The sequence below is a fragment of the Ranitomeya variabilis genome, chromosome 4 (genome assembly GCF_051348905.1).
Source record: "Ranitomeya variabilis isolate aRanVar5 chromosome 4, aRanVar5.hap1, whole genome shotgun sequence".
Taxonomy (NCBI): Eukaryota; Metazoa; Chordata; class Amphibia; order Anura; family Dendrobatidae; genus Ranitomeya; species Ranitomeya variabilis.
The window spans coordinates 209,282,607-209,306,343 of NC_135235.1; the positions used below are offsets into that span (position 1 = coordinate 209,282,607).

General features: G+C 43.7%; 1 protein-coding gene and 1 long non-coding RNA gene across 2 annotated transcripts in view; one reads left to right on the forward strand and one right to left on the reverse strand.

The window, feature by feature from the left end:
* SHANK1 (SH3 and multiple ankyrin repeat domains 1) overlaps positions 1-23,737 on the forward strand; it is a 537,634-nt gene that overhangs the window by 361,085 nt on the left and 152,812 nt on the right. The gene's annotated exons all lie outside the window — the stretch shown is intronic.
* On the reverse strand, positions 706-16,816 carry LOC143770314 (uncharacterized). Its single transcript, XR_013214597.1, has 3 exons — positions 16,721-16,816; positions 14,357-14,495; positions 706-1,041 (listed from the first exon to the last, which is right to left on the reverse strand). It is a non-coding gene; the product is annotated as an uncharacterized LOC143770314 (long non-coding RNA).

The window sequence follows — 23,737 nt, forward strand, 5'->3', positions numbered from 1 at the left end:
ATAGCATAATCCAATGGAATGACCAGCATACAATGCCCAAACAATGCGTTATCTGCCTACACAGAAATTATAATGAACGGCACAGTGGCCTAATAAAGGACAGAAATACTAATAAGGACAAGTGTGACCCAAGATAACCATCTACAGCGGACCAGTGTGGATACTAAATATCGTACCATGCAGAAAAGTATATTTTACCTTGTACTAATGGCGTCCCCTCACTCCGACGCGCGTTTCGCCTCCTGCTTGTTCCGGGGGGCGTGCCGAGGTGAGGGGCAATCGTGCTTTTATAGGAGAGGTGATTATAGAATCAATCGGCAATGCCGGCGCATCGCGTGCGACTCCGCCCCATGACGCGCTTCCTGCTGACGCTCAATGACACGCAAGCACAGCTAGCGAATAAGGAAGTGCGCTTAAATATAATCAGTATAACCGTGTGAACCTAAAAAAGATTACAATAGCGCTTTAAGAAAAACAGAAGTAAAAGTTTAACCATAAGATATCCTTTACTCTATAAACAATATAATACCATAAAAATACTACTTCACCCTACTATGATACAGTATAAAAGTTAACTACTATTAATTTAGCGAAGCAGTGAAACAGTGAAAATGAGAATATGTGTTCCTATAATATATGCAAAACACCCTTAGTTACCAATGCCAACTTTTAAAGACATAAATGGTACTACATGTGTATGCAGAAACGGAAATGTCAATACCAAAACAGTGCATGAATGTTCATCCTGTATTATAGTGTTAATCTACAAAGAGGGTATATTCAAATCCCCCTGCAATATCAATAAATATACATACATTATAAAATCTAAAATACCTCCCATATAGCCCACTATGAACGTAGCCCACATCCACCCCTGAAAAAATACATAAAGTGCATAAATACTAAAGACTAATATTCTAGAATTTTTCTTGCTCTTTTCTTTCCAAAAGGATCACCGGAACCACTGTACATTCCATCTGATAAGGAGATCAAAGATTCATGTCCATAGACAAGCCGATAAGCAGAAGCACCTCTCATATACTAAAAAAAACACAGAAATTAACTGTTAGAAGATAAAAACAAAAAATACAACAATGTAAATAAATACATGACATAGTAATACCCCTCAACCCCCTAAAAAAGACGACAATTACAGAAATGCAGAAAAACCCATGCTCTCATTCAATCCTGACGGGCTCATAGTGCCTAAACGAAAAATCCAACGACACTCCAATTGTGCCAAAGCTTTGCTGACATCACCACCTCTAGCTCCCAGATCCAGTTGGTCAATAGCTTTAATCCTTAAACCCTGAGACTTGCATTTATGGTATTTCTTGAAGTGACGTGGTAGCGTTTTGAAAAGTGTGTCATTCTCAATGGTTGCAGCCTTCTCAATATCCAACACGTGTTCTTGTACCCTCAATTTTAATTCTCTGGTGGTAAGGCCAACATATATTTTCCCACAAGGGCAGGTAGCATGGTATATTATCCCTTTGGAGGTACATGTGAGGTGCTTACGAATGTCATATATACGTGTACCATCAGCATTGGAAAATTTCTTTGACTTATCCAAGTTCAAACAGGCTTTGCAAAACCCACAGGGGAAGAAACCCGGGGATAACTGTCTGTTATTGAATGAACGTTTAGGGTCATAGTGACTATGCACCAATAAATCTTTGACGTTGGCCGAATGCCGGGCTACACACTGTGGAGACAGGGGTAATATTTGCCTCAAAGTAGGGTCCGTTAAAAGGACATTCCAGTGTCGCTTAATCAAATCCTTCAAACTGTTCCATTGTCCATTAAAGGTGGAGATAAAACGAACCATTTTATTATCCTCCTTGTCTCTGACCCTGTTACGATATAATAGTTCATTTCTTGTAGTGGCCACAGCTCTTCTATATCCCCTGCTAATCATTCTCTGACTATAACCCCTGTCTTCAAATCTTCTAGTCAGTTCCTCACATTGTCTGTCAAAAGATGTAACGTTAGAACATATTCGTTTGACACGTTGGAACTCACCTATAGGGACCTAGGTACCCGCTAGTTCCCGCTAGTACCTGCCTGTACCTACCAGTGCCCACTTACAATTGTTCGTTCCTGCTTGTCCTACTTGTGTCTTCCAGTGTACCTGTCTACACCTGCGGTGCCAGTCTGTATACCAGCCGTACCTGCCTACACCTGCTTTGTCTTCCCATATTCCTGCCATGCCTGTCTGTACTTGTGAAGCCCATCCAGTTTTGGCCATTCCATCTTCCTGCCCCTTTGGGGGTCAGATGCCTTGTGTCCAAGGTCTGCCCTGAAGTAGCACCTGGCATCCATCGAGAGCTAAGTCTAACCCCAGCATCAGAGGTTCTAGCGAAGATTCAGGAGTTTGCCTAGTCACACCCTTCCAGGCTCTCCTCGGGCCATGGCACAGTGGTTCCACTACCACGGACTTTACAGTTCACAGATATTGCAGACTCACAGTTTCATGGTTGGCCTGTTATAGTCAATACCCATCTATGCATCCATCATCAAAACTTAGTCAAAGTCAAACTGAATTTTTCAAGTGAGACAGTGGTCAGTCCCTCACAATCCGACATTGAGCAACAAGTCAGGGAAGACAATGATCATAAAGATGAGAATCTCAGTTGAATATTTTGGACTCCTGTCCCTCTTTGTAAATGTTGTTGGCGCAGATAGTACTGTCTCTTTTCTGTTTTTCGTTCACAATTATGTAAACACTGTGTAAATGATGTAGGCACAGATAGTGCTGTTTCACTGTAGTGTGGTACATAGAACCTTGCTTTTCTGTTTTCCACTGTGAATGATATAGGCACAGGTACTACTGTCTTCCTAACAGTCTGTAAATTATATAGTCATAGATAGTACTGCTTCCCTGTTTTTTTCTTGTTAATTATGTTGATAGCTAGATAATACTCCCTTCCTGTCTGATATGATATTGGCACATATAGTAACACGTCCTGGTTTCTCCCTGTAAGCGATGCTGACCCAAGTGGAGTTATATTCCTGACTAAATAATTTAGGCACAGATAGCACTACTGTTCTCTTTCTTTCTGTAAATGATGTAGATGTGGGCTGCACTGTCTTTCTATTTCTTTGTAAATTATAGCGGCACAAACAGCGCTGTTCCCTTGTTTTCTGCATATAAAAGTCATAAACACAGGAAGTGCTGTACTGCTGTCTTTTTGGAGATCATACAGGCACAGATAGAACTGCGTCCTTGTTTCTCTCTGCTGAATGATGTAGGCACATAAAATAATGTCTCCTTGTTGCTCTATAAATAATGTAGGCAGAGTATTTACACCTTTCCTGTCCCACCCTATAAAATATGTTTTAGGCCGTCTTCACACGTCTGTTTGTTGTATCCACACGTGATCTGTTTTTTTAATGCCGCAAATACGAAACACACGCGCACCCATTGTATTTAATGGTAGTATGCCTATGTATAGCACTCATGCTCTGTTCACATGGCTTAACAGCGCAGATCCATTCAGTCCCACCATCCAACACAAGGGACGCTCTCACAAATCACTTAACCATCTGCTCACTCTTTCTATCCTCCTTCTCCTAGTCGCTGGAGACATCTCTCCAAACCCCGGCCCCCCATGTTATAGCCAGTCAAACCTCCCAACTGCTACACCCAGAAACCCCTCTAACCTTATTAATATTCCATGCATGCCTTCTGTCTCTTTCAATTGTGCTCTTTGGAATTCTCGCTCTGTGTGTAATAAACTCTCCTTCATTCATGACTTCTTCCTTTCTAATTCTCTTAATCTCCTTGCTCTTACTGAAACCTGGATCCAGCAGTCAGACACCACCGCTGCTGCTGCTCTCTCATATGGTGGACTACACTTTTCTCATACCCCAAGATCGGACAACAGAGCAGGTGGAGGCGTTGGTCTGCTCCTTTCACTCAAATGTACCTTCCAAGTTATCCCCCAAGTACCCTCACTTGTATTCCCTTCCTTTGAGGTCCATGCTGTCACACTCTACGTCCCCTTCTCCATGCGAGTGGTGGTGGTGTATCGTCCTCCTGGCCCCTCTCATCAGTTCCTGGATCATTTTGCCACCTGGCTTCCACACTTTCTCTCCTGTGACACCCCCACCCTTATCATGGGTGATTTCAACATCCCCATTGCTTCTCCCCTCTCCCCATCTGCGTCTCACCTTTTATCTCTAACCTCCTCTTTCGGCCTCTCGCAGCATACTAACTCTCCAACGCATGAAGATGGAAATTCCCTTGACTTTGTCTTCTCCCGGCTCTGCTCAGTGGATGATTTCACAAACTCCCCTCTCCCGCTCTCTGACCACAACCTTCTTTCATTCTCTATCAAGAACTGCCACCCCGCTCAGGTCACCCCCACTTTCCACACTTATAGAAACATACAGGCCATTAACACTCAGAAACTTATGAAAAACTTGCAGTCCTCATTGGCCCCAATCTCCTCCATCTCATGTCCTGATTCTGCTCTGAAGCATTACAATGAAACCCTGCAAAGTGCCCTGGATGAAGCTGCTCCTCCTATACATAGAGCAACTCGACACAGACGGCGACAACCGTGGCACACGCTGCAAACACGTTTCCTGCAGCGGTGCTCCAGGTGCGCCAAACGTCTGTGGAGAAAATCTAATCTACCCGAAGATTTAATCCATTATAAGTTCATGCTAAAAACATACAACTCTGCCCTTCACCTCTCCAAACAAACCTATTTCAACACCCTCATCACCTCGCTGTCCAATAACCCTAAACGTCTCTTCGACACTTTCCAGTCCCTACTCAACCCAAGAGAGCAGGCCCCAACCACAGATCTCTGCGCTGATGATCTGGCCAATTACTTCAAAGAAAAAATTGACCACATTCGACAGGAAATCATCTCCCAATCTCTTCATACCAGGCACTGTCCTCCCTCCCCCACTGCATCTAGTTCACTCTCTGACTTTGAACCAGTTACAGAAGAAGAAGTAATCAGGCTCCTTGCATCTTCTCGCCCGACCACTTGCACCAGTGACCCCATTCCGTCACATCTCCTCCAGTCCCTTTCCCCGGCTGTCACCTCTCACATAACAAAAATATTCAACCTTTCCCTCACTTCCGGTATTTTTCCCTCCTCATTTAAGCATGCCATCATACATCCATTACTTAAAAAACCCTCCCTCGACCAAAACTGTGCCGCTAATTATAGACCTGTCTCTAATCTTCCCTTCATCTCTAAACTCCTGGAACGCCTGGTCCACTCCCGTCTTACCCGTATCTCTCAGATAACTCTCTTCTCGACCCTCTTCAATCTGGCTTCCGCTCTTTACACTCTACTGAAACTGCCCTCACTAAAGTCTCTAATGACCTACTAACAGCTAAATCTAATGGTCACTACTCTATGCTAATTCTCTTGGATCTTTCCGCAGTATTCGACACTGTGGATCATCAGCTCCTCCTCACTATGCTCCGCTCCATCGGCATCAAGGACACCGTTCTCTCCTGGTTCTCCTCCTATCTCTCTGACCGATCCTTCACTGTATGTTTTGCTGGTTCCTCCTCCTCTCACCTTCCCCTTACTGTTGGGGTTCCTCAAGGATCAGTCCTAGGCCCCCTCCTCTTCTCTTTGTATACTGCCCCTATTGGACAAACAATCAGTAGATTTGCTTCCAGTACCATCTCTATGCTGACGACACCCAATTTTACACCTCTTCTCCTGCTTTCACTCCGACCTTCTTAGAAAACACCAGTGATTGTCTTACCGCTGTCTCTAACATCATGTCCTCCCTCTATCTGAAACTTAACCTGTCAAAAACTGAACTCCTCGTGTTCTCTCCCTCTACTAACCTACCTTTGCCTGACATTGCCATCTCCGTGTGCGGTTCCACCATTACTCCCAAGAAACATGCCCGCTGCCTTGGGGTCATCCTTGATTCCGAGCTTTCATTCACCCCCCACATCCGATCACTGGCTCGCTCTTCTTATCTGCATCTCAAAAATATTTCTAGAATTCGCCCTTTTCTTACTTTCGACTCTGCAAAAACTCTTACTGTCTCACTTATTCATTCTCGTCTGGACTATTGTAACTCTCTACTAATCGGCCTCCCTCTTACCAAACTCTGCCTGCTCCAATCTGTCCTGAATGCTGCAGCCAGGATCATATTCCTCACCAACCGTTACACCGATGCCTCTACCTTGTGCCAGTCATTACACTGGCTACCCATCCACTCCAGAATCCAGTACAAAACTACTACCCTCATCCACAAAGCACTCCATGGCTCAGCACCACCCTACATCTCCTCTCTGGTCTCAGTCTGCCACCCTACCCGTGCCCTCCGCTCCGCTAATGACCTCAGGTTAGCATCCTCAATAATCAGAACCTCCCACTCCCGTCTCCAAGACTTTACACGTGCTGCGCCGATTCTTTGGAATGCACTACCTAGGTTAATACGATTAATCCCCAATCCCCACAGTTTTAAGTGTGCCCTAAAAACGCATTTGTTCAGACTGGCCTACCGCCTCAATGCATTAACCTAACTATCCCTGTGTGGCCTAATTAAAATTAAAAAAACAAAACAAAAAAAAAACATAATCAGGTTCCTCGCATCATGTTCTCATACACTTTATGCAGTCAATAGCCCTCTGTGTCTGTACTGCTACATACTTAGGCTGTTAACTGGTTCATGCAGCTTTACATGAACACCCGAGCCTTAAGGTACCTTCACACGAAACGACTTTGTAACGATATCGCTAGCGATCCGTGACGTTGCAGCATCCTCGCTAGCGATATCGTTTAGTTTGACACGCAGCAGCGATCAGGATCCTGCTGTGATGTCGCTGGTCGCTGAATAAAGTCCAGAACTTTATTTGGTTGTCCGATCGCCGTGTATCGTTGTGTTTGAAAGCAAAAGCAACGATACCAGCGATGTTTTACACTGGTAACCAGGGTAAACATCGGGTTACCAAGCGCAGGGCCGCGCTTAGTAACCCGATGTTTACCCTGGTTACCAGCGTAAAAGTAAAAAAACCAAACAGTACATACTCACCTGCGCGTCCCCCAGCGTCTGCTTCCTGACACTTACTGAGCGCCGGCCCTAAAGTGAAAGTGAAAGCACAGCAGTGACGTCACCGCTGTGCTGTTAGGGCCGGAGCTCAGTCAGTGTCAGGAAGCAGACGCTGGGGGATGCGCAGGTAAGCATGTACTGTTTGTTTTTTTTACTTTTACGCTGGTAACCAGGGTAAACATCGGGTTACTAAGCGCGGCCCTGAGCTTAGCAACCCGATGTTTACCCTGGTTACCCGGGGACCTCGGCATCGTTGGTCGCTGGAGAGCGGTCTGTGTGACAGCTCCCCAGCGATCAAACAGCGACGCTGCAGCGATCGGCATCGTTGTCGCTATCGCTGCAGCGTCGCTTCGTGTGAAGGTACCTTTACACTATGGCTGGTCCAAATAACTGAAGCAATTGTTACCATCCACCTCTCGTGTCTCCCCTTTTCCTCATAGTTTGAAAGCTTGTGAGCAGGGCCCTCATTCCTCCTGGTATCTGTTTTGAACTGTGATTTCTGTTATGCTGTAATGTCTATTGTCTGTACAAGTCCCCTCTATAAGTTGTAAAGCGCTGCGGAATATGTTGGCGCTATATAATAAAATTATTATTATTATTATTATGTCTGGTTTTTCACAATGACCGTGTGTCTTTGTGAAAAATTTGCAGACATGTTAGTTGTTTCTGCGCAGCATGGACAAAATGTGTGCTGCATGTACTTCCTGTGTAAAATAAAGAATTAAATTAAAAAAACTGTGAGCTCCTGACCAAATTTCATAACCAGCAGAGGGAAAGCTGTTGTGAATTAGACTTTTTGGCTCCCTCTTGTGGTTACTAGTGATATGACTCTGGGATTGTCTTTCCTCAGTTTGGCACCCACCTGGGTCGTTAGTCCAGGGGTGTTGCTATATAAACTTCCTGGATCCTTAGTCCAGTGCCTGGCATCGTTGTAATCAGATCCTTTCTGTTTACTCCTGTCTGCTGTTCCTGGTTCGTGCAAAATTAAGCTAAGTCCTGCTTCTTTGTTTTTTGGTTATTTGCTTTGCTCGTATTTTTGTCCAGCTGGTACTAAATGTGATTCCTGACTTTGCTGGAAGCTCTAGGGGGCTGGTGTTCTCCCCCCGGGCCGTTAGACGGTTCGGGGGTTCTTGAATATCCAGCGTGGATATTTTGATAGGGTTTTTGCTGACCATATAAGTCATCTTACTATATTCTGCTATTAGCTAGTGGGCCTCTCTTTGCTAAATACCTAGCTCATTCTTACGTTTGTCTTTTCCTCTTACCTCACCGTTATTATTTGTTGGGGGCTTGTATCCAACTTTTGGGGTCTTTTCGCTGGAGGCAAGAAAGGTCTTTCTTTTCCCTTCTAGGGTTAGTTAGTTCTCCGGCTGGCGCGAGACGTCTAGAACCAACGTAGGCACGTTCCCCGGCTGCTGCTATTTGTGGTGCTAGGATTAGATATATGGTCAGCTCAGTTACCACTGCCCTATGAGCTGGTTTTTTGTGTTTGCAGACTTAGTAATTATTTCTGAGACCCTCTGCCATTGGGGTCATAACAGAAAGCCCACAGCAGGGGACTGATGTTAATAATCTGGGAAAAGGGACAATATCCCATAAGATTCTCAGGCTATTAATAAGAGCTCACAGCTGTTTGCTTAGCCTTTCTTGGTGAATTTACGGGAGACCCCAGAAAAAAAATGTCATAGGATCCGCCTCTAAATTCAAACCAGCAATGTCTAAACAGACAGCTGTGGGTTGATATTAATGGCCTGGGAAGGGAAAGGCTGTGAGCTGTTATTAATAGCCTGAGAACCTTATGGGATATTGCCCCTTTTCCCAGATTATTAACATCAGCCCCTAGCCATAGGCTTTCCCTCTGCTGGTTCTGGAAATTGTGCAGGAGCCCAGGATGTTTTTTTCGTTAATTCTTTATTTTACTCAGGAGTTAGACAGCTGCTGCTCAATACTACTCCCATCATTGTGTCCTGGTCATGCCGATCTCAGCGCGAGCAGGAGAAGATGATGAGAGCTGCCCCCAGCAGCCGGCTGGTGACTGGGAACAGTGGGAACTGTACCGCTTCTCCCCAGGTGCTGGTATGTGTCACATGAACAGCACACAGATGTCAATCACGGACATATGGATACGGACAGCAAATGGACACACTGATGTCACACAGATGTCAAATATGTACATACTGATGGCACACGGACATGGACAACGGATCTCACCAGCACTAGTTTTTCCTATACCGGAATCATCAAGAACGTGTGAAGGCGTATGCTACTTTTCTATCATGGGCCTGGCATCTTGTATTCTTGGCATCGTCAGTATCAAACAGGCCTCCTGATGAACCGTGACAGCGGGGAAATGCGTTGAGGCACATCCTCTCTATGATAAGTCTGCTTTATATTATATTGTACCTGTTTGAAAATAACTGTATATGCTGTATCTAATCCCTGAGCATATTATCATGTTATAGGCCAGGGACAAAGGAATATCAGTTAAACAAAAGCATCTTTTTAGAGGAGTTGTCATAGGGATGAGTGTCTAATTTATATTCAGGTTAGCAATCATTTATATATTCATATGACCTACAGAATACCTACAGGGGATTGTGTATATATATATATATATATATATATATATATATATATATATATATATATATATATCTAATATATAAAGCTGAATGTGTGTGTGTGTGTATGTATGTATGTCCGGGATTGGCATCTGAACCGTAGCAGCTACAGCCACAAAATTTTGCACAGTCACACGTCTGGACCCCGAGAGCGTCATAGGCTATGTTGTGAGGTGAAATTTTAACCCCGCGCTTTCCAATTCACCAAACAATTTTGCCCCTATCTACATAATGGGGAAAAAGTGAAAGGAAAAGTGTTGGAGGCGTCGCAGCTACAGGCACAAAATTTTGCACAGTCACACGTCTGGACCCTGAGAGCGTCAAAGCTATATTGTGAGGTGAAATTTTAACCCCGCGCTTTCCAAGTCACCAAACAATTTTGCCCCTATCTACATAATGGGGAAAAAATGAAAGGAAAAGTGTTGGAGGCAAATTAACAGCTGCCAGATGTGAACAAGGGGGACTTAAAGAATGACAGCGATGGCACCAAAGAGTATATACTGTACAGTTGCTAAGGTGGGGCCCCAACATGGGATAATCACACCACCACGGGGATATGAACACACACACAAAATGCGCCACACACTACCACGTGCTCGAACACATATACCACCCTCAGTGCACATTTCACCACACATACACCAACCTCGCCACATAAAAGTAGAAACACAAAAGTCGCCGCTCAAAACTCGCCACGCGCAAAACTCTCCACATGCAAAACTCGCCACACGTGCAAAACTCGCCACACGCAAAACTTGCACACGCAGAAAAATTGCCACACGCAGAAAAATTGCCACATGCACAAAAGTTGCAACACATGCAAAAGTTGCCTCACACAAAACTTGCACATACTCAAAAGGCACCACACATAAAACTCGCCACGCGCAAAACTCGCCATGCGCAAAACTTGCTGCACACAACTTGCTACACTAACCTGTCACATGCAACTCGACACACAAAAAGTTGCTACACGCATGTCGCCACACAAAACTCATCTCACAAAAGTCCCTACATGCATGTCGCCACACGCAACTCAACACACACAACTTGACACACGAAACTCGCCCTAAAACACACACAAGTCTGGTATCCTTCAAAAATAAAAATCTGATTAATAAGCAGACAAACTACAAGAGCAACAAATGTACCATATAGGAATCCGGCAGCTGTCAGTCACATGACCAGTCTATTATGTGTATGTGTGAGCTAATATATACTGCCAGGGGGTGGGCTTACTGTTGGCTGGGGATTTATCAGGCTGCCATTTTAGCTTACAAATACTGAGGTAAAAATACTGACCAAATAACGTGTGAACGAGGGCTAATACAGGAGGAGATGGCATACAGCTATATACTATATACAGGAGATGACACACAGGTATATACTATTTACAGGGGAGATGACACACAGGTATATACTATATACAGGAGGAGATGACACACAGATATATACTATATACAGGAGAGATGACACACAGGTATATACTATATAGAGGAGGAGATGACATACAGGTACATACTACATACAGGAGGAGATGACATACAGGTATATACTATATACAGGAGGAGATGACACACAGGTATATACTATATACAGGAGCAGATTACCTACAGGTATATAGTATATACAGGAGGAGATGACACAGGTATATGCTATGTATAGGAGGAGATGACATACAGGTATATACTATATACAGGAGATGACACACAGATATATACTATATATAGGTGAGATGACACACAGGTATATACTATATACAGGAGATTACATACAGGTATATCTAATATATAAAGCTGAATGTGTGTATGTATGTATGTGTGTATGTCCGGGATTGGCATCTGTACCGTCGCAGCTACAGCCACAAAATTTTGCACAGTCACACGTCTGGACCCCGAGAGCGTCATAGGCTATGTTGTGAGGTGAAATTTTAACCCCGCGCGTTCCAATTCACCAAACAATTTTGCTCCTATCTACATAATGGGGAAAAAGTGAAGGGAAAAGTGTTGGAGGAAAATTGACAGCTGCCAGATGTGAACAATGAGGACTTAAAGAATGAGAGCGATGGCGACAAAGAGTATATACCGTACAGTTGCTAAGGTGGGGCCCCGACATGGGATACTCACCACACACGGGGATATGAACACAAACACAAAATGCGCCACACACTACCACGTGCTTGAACACATATACCACCCTCAGCACACATTTCACCACACACACACACCAACCTCGCCACATAAAAGTCGAAACACAAAAGTCACCACTCAAAACTCGCTACATGCAAAACTCGCCATATGCAAAACTAGGCTCACGCAAAACTCGCCACACGTGCAAAACTCACCTCATGGAAAACTCACCTCATGCAAAACTTGCACACACAGAAAAATTGCCACATGTACAAAAGTTGCACCACATGCAAAAGTTGCCTCACACAAAACTTGCACATACTCAAAATGCACCACACATAAAACTCGCCACGCGCAAAACTCGCCATGCACAAATCTTGCTGCACACAACTTGCTACACTAACCTGTCACATGCAACTCAACACACAAAATGTTGCTACACGCATGTCGCCACACAAAACTCATCTCACAAAAGTCGCTACATGCATGTCGCCACACGCAACTCAACACACACAACTTGACACATAAAACTCGCCCTAAAACACACACAAGTCTGGTATTGTCCTTCAAAAATAAAAATCTGATTAATAAGCAAACTACAAGAGCAACAAATGTACCATATAGGAAATACGGCAGCTGTCAGTCACATGACCTGTCTATTATGTGTATGTGTGAGCTAATATATACTGCCAGGGGGGAGGGCTTCCTGTTGGCTGGGGATTTATCAGGCTGCCAATAGCAACCAATCACAGCTCAGCTTCTATTTTGCTACAGTTAATTAACCTGAGCTCTGATTGGTTAATATAGGCAACAAAGACATTCTCAGTATAACAAAGCTAATATATGTTGTGAAATGCTTCTATTTGCTTAGTTTTTGCCTTTTAATAATTACATTTCTATCTATTTGTTTTGTGGTTTTTGTGTGCAGAATAAATTTTTGTTAACACATTCTATTTTGCTAACAGCAGTCATTAACCCGGGCGAAGCCGGGTAGTACAGCTAGTATATATATATATATTAACTAATTATTTGGGAATTTTTAAATTTATTTTCCTTCATTTTTTATCTTTTATCTATATGTTTTCCAACGGATACCTAGAGAACTGAGGGACAGTCCTCGTTGAGTGGGGGCGTCAAAAAAATCGTATACTTAGGGTGCCAACCTCCACTGCTAGCCAGGGGTAAACTAGCTTTACTGTAGTGTTGTGTAGATATATAATTATTATTTTTTTTGTCTATGCTCACATTGATTTGTTTGCTTTTTTTAACCAATATGTACATGATTTAGGCACAGATAGTACCATTTACTTGTTTTTCCCTGTAAAATGAAGGAATAAATAGTACTATTTTCCTGTTTCTTCTTATAACTTATTTAGGTAGGCACAGATTGTACTATCTTACCACATCTTTGTAAATTATTTATGCACAGATTGTGCTGTTTCATCGGTTTCTCGTTATACATGATAAAGATATACTGTAGATAGTACAGCATCCAAGGAATAACTATACTGGGAGCAGGAGGCGAAATCACACTCGGGCCATGGAACCTAAGGGGTCCAAAAGGTCCCTTTGACCCATATGAAATATATGAAAAGATCAATTCTATTAAAGACTTGAAATAATTTGGGGCCCCATTGGAGCTTTTGCATTGGGGTGCACAAGCTTTCAGTTACAGTCATATGAAAAAGTTTGGGCACCCCTATTAATCTTAAGCTTAATGTTTTATAAAAATTGTTTTTTTTGCAACAGCTATTTCAGTTTCATATATCTAATAACTGTTGGACACAGTCAGGGGTGAACCTAGCCTCTCTGCTGCCTGAGGCGAAAGGAAAAATGGCGCCCCCCCCCCCCACACACACACACACACAGTCCCTGCCTCACTGCCTGTGCACAGACATCCCTCCACCGAACCCGGTAATTGCCGCTCACAGTAGCATACCAGCAGAGGTGTATCTAGGGTTTCTGGCACCAGGGGCAAGAATTCAGTTTGGTGCCCCCCCAGGACCTATGCGATTTGCACACTCAGTCATGTACCCACGAGCTCCTCTCCCTAATGCTCTCAATGTTCAGTGAAAAACTGAGAGAAGCAGAAGAGAAGCTCGTTGTTACAGGACCATGAGTATGAAAATCGCATATGAGTGAAGTGTCCATGTGACGACTACTGGAACCTGCAGAGCTGAATCCTGACATCGCAGCTTCTGAATTCTCACAACTAATGCACTGCACACTTTTAGGATTCTCCCTTGCCGGTGGACGGTCATGTCAGCACAAGCATGTGATTTGTATACTTCTGACCACATTCCGACTAGACGTGCCCGGCCTCGCTCAGTTAATTTTCATAGAGTGGGGCCGCGCATGTCTAGTCAGCACGTGACCGCATGTATGTAAATCACCAGCACGAGAGAATCCTGACAGCGTGCAGTGCGCACTGTGAGAAGTCAGAAGTCTGCAGTCACAAAGAATGACTGCAGACTCATCACAAACCTGGACATCCCCTTTAATGCTCCTAACATAAATAAAAACATGAGTTAGTCAGTATCACAAATAACATTTACATCCAGGTACCTTATAGATGACGTTGTCTCTGGAGTCGTTCTCCTTTTCTTCATCTTATCCAGACCCCATGATGAGTTTTCTCATCCACAGCCGTCTCTGCAGACTTACATCTTCTCCGCTCTTTTGCAGAAAGTCTCCACATGATGCCCTTAAAGATACAAGTGTCATTATAATGCTCCTGAATGAAAAATTGCCCCTCACTATATTGTCTGCACAAAATATGACCCCCACACTGTCCGTTTTATGGTACATGCTCTTCACACTGACCTCTCCTTTCTATACACACTGTGTCCCCCCTTATAGGGCCTAGTATTTATACTCCATCCTCCCACCCTGTGTGCGTGGCTCCCCCATCCTCCCACCCTGTGTGCGTGGCTCCCTCATCCTCCCACCCTGTGTGCGTGGCTCCCCCATCCTTCTCCCCTGCGTGCGTGGCTCCCCCATCCTTCTCCCCTGCGTGCGTGGCTCCATCCTTCTCCCCTGCGTGCGTGGCTCCCCCATCCTTCTCCCCTGCGTGCGTGGCTCCCCCATCCTTCTCCCCTGCGTGCGTGGCTTCCCCATCCTTCTCCCCTGCGTGCGTGGCTTCCCCATCCTTCTCCCCTGCGTGCATGGCTTCCCCATCCTTCTCCCCTGCGTGCATGGCTCCCCCGTCCTTATCCCCTGCGTGCGTGGCTCCCCCATACTTTTTTCCTGTCATACTCACCTCTCACTGGGCGGCGCAGAACTTCCCGGCATCTCTGCAGCGTCTTCCTTCCTGTCTTCAGCGGTCACATGGTAGCGCTCATTAAGGTGATGAATATGCGCATATTCATGACCTTAATGACGGTACCATGTGACTGCTGAAGACAGGACGCACTGCCGGCGCTGAGACACCGTTGCAGCCACCGCTGGAGGAAGGTGAGTATTACGTCTTCAGGGAGGGGGGCAGGAGGGAGGAGGGGGGCGGGCACTTGACCCTGGAGTTTAAATAAAAAACAAAAACCTAGCAGCGCAAATCCAGTTACAGAATCTGCCGCCCCCTCTCTTCTGCCGCCTGAGCCAAAGAGCTCAAGTCGCCTCATGGTAGCGGCGTCAGTGCACGCAATTTATAAAAGAGAATATTTCAGGGTTACTAGGGATCAAAAACATAAGAGCCACCTTCACAGAATGCAGCCTTAGTGCTTCTGAAGGAGGCTCTATTACCTTAATAGGCCCTAAGGGGGGGGGGGGGGTGACAGGTTCCCTTCAATAATTTAATTATAAGCAATGTATTCTTCTAACATAGAATGCAGCCCTTGGTTACTGTATTGTTATACTTGTTAGGGGGCAGACGGACTGACGTATTTCTCATGTGAGGATTGCATCGCAATCCTCGGACTGACCGTCGGCTCTCCTGACCTGAGGCTGGCAGTTGCATAGTAATTTATCACGCTGTCAAGCTTATGTCAGGAGAGGTGTCAGGGCCAGTCCGAGGATTGTAATGCGATCCTCGCATGAGTTATACAGTGTCTGTCTGCGCCCTTATGTTAATACTTATCCTTGTTATAGTAATATTAACCTTCTTTGCTACGCTTGTTTAACTAATACTTATAAAAGACCCAGCTCGCAATAATAAAAAGCCCCCGACCTCCCCATCTCCAGCCCCCAAGACAGCAACTATTAGGGTATGTTTCCACGGGGTGTATTGCTTGGGTTTTTGCTGGGGATTGGACGCTGTGTACATCCGCAGCGTCGAAACCGCAGCTTCCAGATGTTACAGCATAGTGGAGGGGATTTTATGAAATCCCATCTCCACTATGTGTACATAGACGCAGGTGGCAGACCTGCGTAACCGGACGTGTGGCGCGTCTTTCTAGACAGCAGCATGTCTATTTATCTTGTGGAGATGCTCCGTCTCCACAAGATAAATAAAACAGTCTATGAATAGGATGCGGTGATTCCACCTGTGGTCAATGAATATATGTGGAATCACCACGCGTACAACAGGGGGCAGCCCTTTGGGTGGAGCGGGGTATCTGCCACGTCCAAAGCGCTGCCAATACACCTCGAGGACACATACCCTCACATATGATGGAGGGAATATCTCATAACATTAAACAGTATAATAATCAGTCCCCCCAGTGTCCCCTCACCCACGTCAGCCCTCACAATACCCTCAAACTCTCCCATTCACCCCCAGTACCCTGTCCCCCTCCCACAATACCACCATCCTCTCTTTCACCCCCACAGTGCCCTGTCCCCCTGCACACCCACAACAACCCCCATCGTTTCACATTTACCCCACAGTGCCCTGTCCTCCTCTCCCACTTCAGCCCCACACAATACCACAATCCTCTCACATTCACCCCCACAGTGACCATGATATGCCTAAATCGAATTACCATCCCCACTTACTGATAAAGTTTTCAGGCAGACAGTGAGGAGAACCAGGAAGTGTCCAGATAGATGCAGGGAGGGCACTAGGACCCAGCGTGCCTCAGCCAAACCCAGCGTGCACACTGACTGCACAGCCAGAAAGTAATAACTGCAGCTGCTGCTGCCAGGAAGAGACTCCTCAGGTGAGACCACATTGCACTCTGTATGGAGGGAGGCTCTGCAGCCGGCATTGTGCTGTTCTCTCCCTGACACCTCAGACTCGGCAGTGGATCTCCCGATGGGCCCCTTCAGGTGACTGGGCCCGGGGCAATGGCCCCCTCTGCCCCCCCAGTAGCTACGCTACTGGTCTGCAGGGATTACAGGGAGAGTCGGCAACAGCACCACGTGTTCTGACCGTCGCTCTGCCGCCCCCTGGCTTGAGGGATGAGCTGCCGCCTGAAGCAAAGTCCTCAACTTGCTTCATGATAGCAGCGCCCCTGGACACAGTAATGTTTCTGCCTTGAAATGAGGTTTATTGTACTAACAGAAAATGTGCAATCTGCATTCAAACAAAATTTGACAGGTGCATAAGTATGGGCACCCTTATCATTTTCTTGTTTTAAATACTCCTACCTACTTTTTACTGACTTACTAAAGCACTTTTTTTGGTTTTGTAACCTCATTGAGCTTTGAACTTCATAGCTAGGTGTATGCAATCATGAGAAAAGCTACTTAAAGTGGCCACTTGCAAGTTGTTCTCCTGTTTGAATCTCCTCTGAAGAGTGGCATCATGGGCTCCTCAAAACAACTGTCAAATGATCTGAAAACAAAGATTATTCAACATAGCTGTTCAGGGGAAGGATACAAAAAGCTGTCTCAGAGATTTAACCTGTCAATTTCCACTGTGAGGAACATAGTAAGGAAATGGAAGAACACAGGTACAGTTCTTGTTAAGGCCAGAAGTGGCAGGCCAAGAAAAACATCAGAAAGGCAGAGAAGAAGAATGGTGAGATCAGTCAAGGACAATCCTCAGACCACCTCCAGAGAGCTGCAGCATCAACTTGCTGCAGATGGTGTCACTGTGCATCGGTCAACTAAAGGTAAAGGTAGCCGGTGGCCAGAACACCGAGGGAGTAATAGGCTCCACGCATTACTTCAGAGACCAGCAGGACAGTCAATTCCAAGTTGGCTGCCCGACCTTAATACCTAAGAAGACACAGTGGCAAATTGTGGGGTCGGGGCGTCTCTAGGGTCCCTATAAACAAGCCTCAGGCCATCAGTCATACGGGTTTGTCCTATCCACACCATCTGGGAGACAGAGAGAGAAAGACATCTAGAACATCTACAAAAGTTGTGAGGACCTCACCGAGTTGCTCAGCAGGGAGGTACTACAACACACAGGCGCTAGTAGGAAGGCTACTGAATTCCACCTGGATAAGGGAACTCTGGATGTGCCTTCGGACCGGCCGGACTCTGCCTACCCTGTGATCTGTACTCTGGACTGTGCACGCTGAAGTCTCGTTATTCACTGCGGCTTACATCATCCACCATCACTATCGCCACTTCTGGGAAACCCTGGGGATACACTTCACCTGTGGGAAGATATACCATCTTGCTGCCATAACATCACCCCAGCGGACCCCTAAGCAGCGTCGGTCACCCTGACCGAATACCACAGGTGGCGTCACGAACACTAGACAAACTACACCTTTAATTGGACGTCTCTCAAAGGGCCACGGACCGGGTCGGGCCACCGTGACATTCCCCGAACCGAAGGACCGGTGCCGAGTACCCCATTGCCCTTAACGTGGGGGCGCTCCAATAGTACTATCTCCTCCTGTAAATGATTTATGCACAGATAGTGCTATTTCTTGGTTTCTCGGTATACATGACAAAGACATAGAACTGATGTAGTACTGCCTCCCTGTTTCTCGCTATAAATGGGTAGATATGCAAATAATATCTACCCTCTAAAAATGATTTAGGCACAGACAGTACTGTTTCCTGGTTTCTCCCTATACATGATAAGGACATGGAACTTACATACTACTGCCTCCCTGTTTCTTGCTATAAATGATGCATACGTGATAGCACTACCTCCCCCTGTAAATAATTTAAGGCACAGATAGCACTGCTTCCTGGTATCTCCCGGTACATGACAAAGACATAGAACTGACATAGTACTGCCTCCCTGTTTCCAGCTATAAATGATGTAGTCATGATAGTAATACTTCCCCCTGTAAATAATTTAAGGCACAGATCGTACTGCGTCCTGGTTTCCTCCTATACATGATAAAGACATAAATAGTACTGCCTCCCTGTTTCTCTCTATAAATGATGTAGTCATGGTATTACTATCTCCCCTTGAAGATGATTTAGGCTCAGATAGTTCTGTTTCCTGGTTTCTCCTTATGAAAGCATAGATAGTGCTGTCCTGCTTTCCTTGTGTGGCTGGAATATCATGGATTGCAATTTTAACGTTACAGTAACTTTTCTCACTGGGAGTTCTCAACTGTGGCTCATAAAGTGGGGCCCCATGTTAGAGTATTTAGGATACCCCTTAGGATTGGAGGGGATACATGTTTCTTAAAGTTCTAATTCTAGTGCGAAATGCGGGCTTCATAATACTATTTGTACGAACAGAGCCTGCGTTTGGTGTACATAGATGCAACTGCTCGGCAGCAAGGTGTCCCAGAAGTAGAGAAAATCTGTCCTGCCATAAAATATTGGCATTGGCAATTACGGGATACACAGATGAGTCTTGACACATTGCATGGGAACCGCTTTTGCATACAGCAGAAGAAATAGCCTCAGTCCTATGAAGTTTGCAGTAGCATTAAATAGCAGTTGGAATAGGATATGCTAAAGAGGCAGCTCCTATCCGGAAAGGTAAAAGTGCGTGTACATAGGCAGCGTGCCAAAATATTCATTTTTGGGGGATCTTAAAAATTCGTACATTTCTATTTTTTTTTTAAATCTTGGAAAAAGCTTTCAATTAATATCCAGCACTAGTTTGGGAAAGTGAGTCATTGTGCCCGTGGCTGTCATCTTTGTATTCCTTGTGCCTGGGCTTTAGTTATGGAGATCGTTAATTATACGTTGTAGTTTTATATAAAACAAGCAGCAAAATGTGAATGTATCAACAGGTTTTTGCTATGTAATCTGCATAATACATTGGCAGAAATCCTGAATCCAGGGATGTATCACATGCTCGGCAGCTTTTTGTAGTTGTAATACAATCGATGTTTTATTGGCAGGAGATTATCACTGCAGGATTAGGTGTGACATGCACAGTGGTCCAACTAATCTGTGTAACCACGCCCCCTCCACTGATTGGCGGCTTACTGACAGTGTACACAGGAAGTTACCAATCAGTGCTGTGGGCGGGGATATACACAGCTCAGCATTCAAGCTCTACTACATCTGCAGCAGAAAATAACAGCGATTCTATCAAACCTGCAGCAAGCAGCCCAGTAAGTGACACATTGCTGGAATCAGGGTTTCTGCCTCTACATCATTCTGCTATCAGATTCCATAGAAAAAGTCTGTTGACAGATTAGCTTTAAAAAAAAGAATGAAAAAATGCAAAAATTTTAATCACCCCCCAGCCTTTCCCAATGCAAAATAAGAAGTAAATGTAAAAAATTAAACATATTTGATATTAAAACATAGGAAAAACTCTGATTTATCAAAGTATACAATTATTTAACACACAGAGTAAAAAATATTGAAGTTTCAGAATTGCCGTTTTTTTGCTCACCATCTCTGCACTAAGAAAACGGGGGAAAAAAAGCAATTAAAATATTCCATGTACCCCAAAATGGTATCAACGAAAGAAAAAAAGAAAAAGTTTTTGCGCAACTTCATTGATGGAAAAATAAAAAAGCTGTAGGGCTCTGAAAATGGCAACATCATTTTTTTTTTCCAAGGTTTTGGATGTTTTTTTACTTACTAATATAATTTAAAAAAAAAACAATACAAGTTTGGTTTCACTGTAATTTATACTGACCCGGAGGATTATGTTGCCAGATTATTTTTACTGTATAATGAAAGGGTAAAAACGAAAAAAAAAAAAGGAATTGCATGTTTTTTACCATTTCACCTCTCTTGGAATTTTTTAGTGAGTTTTTCATTACATTATATGGTAAAGTGAATGGTGTCATTCAAAACTACAACTCGTCCCACACACCCCCAAAATAACAAAAAAAACCACAGAAAAATAAAAAAAGTTGTCTCTTGGAATAAGGGATGGAATGGGCCAAAGATAAGGGCCAGGAAGTAAGGGTCATTAGGAAGTTAAAGGGGTTTTCCGGCATTGGAAAAAACCCTTTTTCTACGGGTGCAGTTTGTTTTCAAAACAAACAAGCTGTGCCTTACTCACCCTCCCCAGGTCCGGTGCTCCATATATTTGATATAGAACTTACTGATCACTGCAGTACCCTATTAGAGGGATCACTGGGGGTCCCAGGGGTCAGACCCCAAGAGATCAGTATGCTGTCCCTTATAGTATGGATAAGAGATCACTTTTAATTTTGAGAAGACCCCTTTAAGTACATAGAACAGAATGGATCGCACACTATTACGGAACAAATATCTAGATTGTTGAGAATTAAGATGCTACAGGGCAAATGGTCCGCACTGATGTCGCCTTGGGGTCCTCCCTGACTGTGGGCGCCGCCGTCACAGAGGTCAAGTTTGCTGATCTGCTGTATATAATAAAGTTGTTTGTTTTTTTCTACATTATTTAATTTTCTTTAGTTTAATTTTTAATTACAGTTTATACATAAAATAAAGAATAAAGAAATGAGAAAAAAAGGGAAGACATTCTGATCAAAATGATGCAAAATTGCTGAGCTGCAGTTTGTCAAAAGTACAAAGATAAGCAGATCTCTTAGGACAAGTAGAAGAATCTAAGTGGAACTCGCAACTTATGTCACAATAAGGTTAACTCGCAGCTAATGTAACAATAAGGTTAACTCGCAGCTGATGTAACAATAATGTTAACTCGCAGCTGATGTAACAATAAAGTTAACTCGCAGCTGATGTAACAATAAGGTTAACTCGCAGCTGATGTAACAATAAGGTTAACTCGCAGCTGATGTAACAATAATGTTAACTCACAACTTATGTAACAATAATGTTAACTCGCAACTTATGCAACAATAATGCTATTCAAAGCCTCCGAACATAAAGTTTTTATTTTTAATTTTAACTTGGAAGGCTTTATGTATTTGTTGGAATTGGGCTTTATCTCAGATATTTGTAAAAAAATATATATATATTTATATATATATGTAATGCCACTTACTGGTTTAACCCTACATGTCTCTCTTTTAAACACAAAATGATTTATTTCTGCTTAAACCATTACTTATAACTAGTGGTAACGAGTGAACGTGCTGGGATAAGGCGTTATCTGAGCATGCTCGGGTTCTAACCGAGTGTCTTTGGCATGCTCGAAAAATATGTTCGAGTCCCCGCAGCTGCATGTCTCGTGGCTTTTCGATAGCTGCAACTCTTGCAGGGATTGTCTAACATACAGCCGCGAGACATGCAGCCGCAGGGGCTCGAACGTATTATTTGAGCACGCGAAAGACACTTGGTCAGCACCTGAGCATGCTCAGATAACACCTTATCCAAGCACTTTCGTTCATCCCTATTTCTAACCTATAGGATTTATGTTGGAAGGAGGCTCGGCTTATGTTGGATGGTGCCTTATACACTTACCACTCTCTGTCTCCCTAACGCTGTGCTGTGATAACTATCAGTGCATAAGTATAATAGCATTATACAGAATGATGCCTGAATAATAGGAAACGTCTTTCCTACGTTAGATAAATAACAATGTCAAACAATAGTGCCGTCACCATACACTGCACAATTAAGACAATCCTTAAATACCGCCATACATTTATCAATACCACCGTACAATGCCCCCAATAACATTAACATAAAGTGCCTCAACAATAATACTGTACAGTGCCTCAATGATATTATCATACTGTGCCAAAATAATACCACCTTAAGGTGCCCAAATAATACCACAATATGGTGCCCATATAATATTGTTACACAGTGCCAAAATAATGCCATCATATGGAGCTCAAATAATATCATCACATAGTGTTCAAATAATATCATCATAGGATGCCAGAATAACATCATCATAAGGTGCCAAATAATACTACTTTATAATGTGCATAGATACTACCAAATGGTGCCCAAATAATATCACAATGCATTGCCCAATTAGTACCATTATACAGGTGAAACATATCACCACACGGTGTCAAATAATACCATCATATAGTGTCCAAATAATACCACTTTATGGTGCCAAAATAATATCAGCATATGGTGCTCAAAGAATGCCATACCATACAGTGCACACATAATATCACTATATAGTGCACAAATAATAGCACCATTTGGTGCCAAAATAATACCACCAAATGGTGCTCAAATAATATTACTATAGTCCATAAATAGTAGCACCATATGGATCTTAAATAATACTACCATACGGTGCCCATATAATGCCATCATGTGGTGCAAAAAAATAAAATTAAAAATAATATCACCATATGGTGCCCAAATAATAACATTATAGGATGTCAAAATAATACCATCATATGATGTCCAAATATTCTCACCATACAGTGCTCAAATAATATTACCATATAGTGCACAAATATTAGCATCATACAGTATGGTGCCCAAATAATATCAGTATATTGTGCTGAAATAAAGCCACTATATGATGCTCAAGAAATATCACTAAACAGTGCCAAAATAATACCATCATATGGTGCCCAAATATTATCACCATACAGATCTTAATAGCATCATATTGTGCTCAGATTTTATCAGCATGTAATGGCCAAATAATACCACCATAGGGTGCCCATATAATACCACCATAGGTTGCCCAAATGATACAGAGCCCAACTAATACCACTATACGGTACCAAAATAATACCACCAGGTCATAGAGAAATAATATCAGCATACGGTGCACAAGTAATGCCACCATATAGTACACAAATAACAGCACCA